This window comes from Eumetopias jubatus, unplaced genomic scaffold, assembly GCF_037043125.1.
Source record: "Eumetopias jubatus isolate StellerSeaLion01/CBP00866 unplaced genomic scaffold, mEumJub1_p1.0 scaffold_2, whole genome shotgun sequence".
NCBI classification, from domain to species: Eukaryota; Metazoa; Chordata; class Mammalia; order Carnivora; family Otariidae; genus Eumetopias; species Eumetopias jubatus.
Window position 1 is genome coordinate 79,871,628 of NW_028274808.1, and position 4,197 is coordinate 79,875,824.

Here is a 4,197-nt window from a genome sequence, read left to right on the forward strand (position 1 = left end):
CATTTTTGTATTGTAACTAATAAACTTCAGTCTAAAGTTAATATGTTGTATTTATATTTCAATACCTTAATTATTTAGCTCCCCCCACCACCTCTATTAATACCCTCCAAATGTTCTTTGCCCACACGATTGTTAACTGTGCTAAATATATATTCTGATTCTGGTCATATATTTGACTTGATACAGCCAGCCATCTTTGTGGTAAGATATTCTCAGCAGATAAGCCTTTAGGAGCATTTTAGAACTACAGCCATATTATTTAATTATAATTTATATGTAGTATAGAACCAGGAGCATTCCCTAAAATGACCTGAAAAGTCTCTGAACTAGATCGGGTTCCTAGGGAATGGATCTAAGAGCAACAGCCAATTTGGAATTCTGGAAAACAAATGACCTTTTACTTAGTTTTCATGGACAAAAGGGCCAAAAGTCCTACCACAAGCACCACAATTCCAGTCCCTGTTAACAATAAGGAAACTAATCAAAGGGATTTGACTTAAGAGCTACACAGGCTCCCATTTAAGCAAAATTCAAGAAAGTTAAATTATTGGTACTTTGATAATAACCTAAGCAAATGGCAGAAAAGCCCATTTTTGAGACAAATAGAGTTAACATGATGCACCTAAATCAAATGATGGATTATAGCAACAATATACCATGCTGGTAAAATGTTTTGAATTTTTAATCCAAGAACCGATTTGACTGGCAAAACTAAAAGCACTAACCAAAAAGTCAAACTTAAACAAACTACAGAATAAAATAAGACCATTATTTGAAAAAGTCACTGGTCCCTAACAAAATATTTACAAAAGCAATAGCTTTGTCAGGAATGAATGTTGATAAACATTTTAGGGCTCTTAAATCTATCTTAAAATGTATAAATGCGTCAGGTATGTTTGATCAAAAATATCCTTAATGTAAGCAATCCCTTATCACTTTTAGACTTTGCTACTTGAATTTAAAACCTCTACTCACCATCCTTATTTGGCCAAAGGCTTTCAAGCCACATCAAAATAAAGGCCTATACACTCTCAGGATTTTGCCATCTTTTAATCTAAAAACTATACATAAAGAACTGCAACACTAACCACTGCAGTAATAGAATGCTAAAAGACAAAAAAAAAAAATGCTAAAAGATAGTATTGGTACAGGAATGTTTCAATGCCACAGCGATAAAGTAAATGGGATAATGTATTAAATCGAGTGAACTAGACACTCTGGTTTAGACAACTTATGTATCATTTCTAACTTTGACAGACTTCCATCATCTAAGAAGCATGGATGGTTTAACATATTTCTATATATTTGTTGTAACTCTGATAGTTCAGTTGGCTATTTTGTTTATCCATTCTACCCTATTTCTCCCTTTAGCAATGGTTTAGTCTGCTGTACAGAATGCCTATTTAAACAATTCAGATTTGAATTTTCAACGAGAAACTATTTTCCACCTGAATTCCTTCAATAAATGTAAAGTGTGACAGCACATTCTTTAAATCATGCAGATTGTTAGACAAACTTTGATAAACAGATAGAGAGACTTCAGAAAAACATTGAAGTGATTTCATTTAAAAAGGTCATTATGTGTTGGTTAAAAAAGAGGATCAACATCAGTATCACTGAAATTAAAGTAACTGTAACAATGTTTAAAATCTTAAAAAATTCAACTTCTTTTTCATCTTTATCAGGCCAGGAACATGGCATCCTCTTTGAAGAAATTTTCATCTCAGGAATGAGAAGTTTCTTAATTTGTCCAATTTCTGTTCTGCTCCAATCTTCTTTCAATATTTGGCTTACTCAAGGATAAATTTCAACAGGTTGAACCTCAGGAAGGGGTCTTTGTTTCAAAATCTGCACGTGTTGGTGGATATCATCAACTTTTTCAAGAAATTTAAGTGGAGACTCTTCCTGTAAAGATGATGTCAGTGTCATTAATTCAAATTGCTGCTCTCTTATTTCTTTCATTCTTTCAATTTGTGGAGTATATTCCTGATTAATCAGATTGCTAACATCACAGAGAGCAGCTAGGAAAACTTTTTTTTTCTGTTCTAATGTATCACTAAACTCCTTAAAATACTGTTGAACAACTTCCTTATCACTTTGGACCATTTTTTCTGAATGAGATTTCTGTTCTTCCAGCTTTTCAAGAAGACAAGTAAGATCTGTCCAGTGTGTGTCAGTTAACTGTTCAAGCAGTTTTTGAGGCGTGTCCTTTTCTTTCAGATAAGCACTTTGAAGATCATCTATGGGATGGCCATGATGTTGACCTATGGTAAGGCAGTGACCACAAACTAGTTTTTTTTAATCTAGGAGACAGTAAACATTTAATGGTTGTCTGTAATGTTCAGGACAGGTGACAATATCTGGATAGTCTTCTTGCTGGTACTTTTCAAAATAGCCCTTAATGCAAAATTAACAGGTAAAGATTCAATACCAGTTGGAGCAATTTCAATAATACTTCTGCAGTTAGGGCATTTGAGTGGAATTTGTAAAGGTCTCCATATATAAAAGTTCCCAGATGCTTGAAGAACGTTTTCCAAACAATTTCTACAAAATGTATGAGAGCACGGTAGTACACAAGGATCTTCAAAAATACTGTAACAAATGGGACATGTTAACTTGTCATCAGAATTGTGCATTTCCTACTTTGCTGATCTTCTGGCTTAGTGATTGAATATACTTGATCTTCTCCAACTTTTTCAGTTTCTTTTATTCGTATTTGCGGGAAGTTGGAGACCAACCTACTCCAACAGACCAGAACAGCTCTACGGCCTCCAGACTCCACGTCCCCGAGATGCTTGGCGTCCCCGCCCTCCTCCGATGGGTCTTCTTTTTAATCCAATCTGATAGCCTATGTCTTTTGATTGGGGCATTTAGCGCATTTACATTCAGGGTAACTATTGAAAGATATGAATTTAGTGCCATTGTATTCCCTGTAAGGTGACTGTTACTGTATATTGTCTGTGTTCCTTTCTGGTCTATGCTGCTTTTAGGCTCTCTCTTTGCTTAGAGGACCCCTTTCAATATTTCTTGTAGGGCTGGTTTCGTGTTTGCAAATTCCTTTAGTTTTTGTTTGTCCTGGAAGCTTTTTATCTCTCCTTCTATTTTCAGTGACAGCCTAGCTGGATATAGTATTCTTGGCTGCATATTTTTCTCGTTTAATGCTCTGAAGATATCATGCCAGTCCTTTCTGGCCTGCCAGGTCTCTGTGGATAGGTCTGTTGCCAATCTAATGTTTCTACCATTATAGGTTACATATCTCTTCTTCCAAGCTGCTTTCAAGATTTTCTCTTTGTCTCTGAGACACGTAAGTTTTACTATTAGATGTCGGGGTGTTGACCTATTTTTATTGATTTTGAGAGGGGTTCTCTGTGCCTCCTGGATTTTGATGCCTGTTTCCTTCCCCACATTAGGGAAGTTCTCTGCTATAACTTGCTCTAATATACCTTCTGTCCCCCTCTCTCTCTTTCTTCTTCTTCTGGGATCCCAATTATTCTAATGTTGTTTTGTCTTATCGTATCGCTTATCTCTCGAATTCTGCCCTCGTGATCCTGTAGTTGTTTCTCTCTCCTTTTCTCAGCTTCTTTATTTTCCATCATTTGGTCTTCTATATTGCTGATTCTCTCTTCTGCTTCATTTATCCTAGCAGTTAGTGCCCCCATTTTTGACTGCACCTCATTAATAGCCTTTTTGACTTCAACTTGGTTAGATTTTAGTTCTTTATTTCTCCAGAAAGGGTTTCTCTAATAACTTCCATGCTTTTTTCAAGCCCAGCTAGTATCTTTAAAATCATGATTCTGAACTCTAGGTCTGACATCGCACTAATGTCTGTATTGAGTAAATCCCTGGCAGACAGTACTACCTCTTGTTCTTTTTGTTGAGGTGATGTTTTCGTCTTGTCATTTTGTCCAGAGGAGAATAGATGAATGAGAGAACAAAATGCTAACAGGTTAACAACGTCCCCAGAAAATATACTCTAAACAAATCAGAAAGACCTGAAACCAGGGGAAAAGAAAGGGAAAGAAAAAAGAAAGAGAGAGAGAAAAAAAGAAAAAGATAAAAACAACAAAAACAGAACAAAATAAAAAAACAGAGTATGATCAAATATGATCAGGCTGGTGCATAGATCAGTGCCACACACTAGATTTTGGGTGTATTTTGGTCTGTTAGAAGAAAGTGCCTCCTAAAATTTTAAAGAAA

At 35.6% G+C, this 4,197-nt stretch overlaps 1 pseudogene; it reads right to left on the minus strand.

Moving 5' to 3' along the window:
• Positions 1-1,426: 1,426 nt before the first annotated feature.
• Positions 1,427-2,636, minus strand: LOC114225596 (tripartite motif-containing protein 59-like; annotated as a pseudogene).
• Between the last annotated feature and the right edge of the window lie 1,561 nt (positions 2,637-4,197).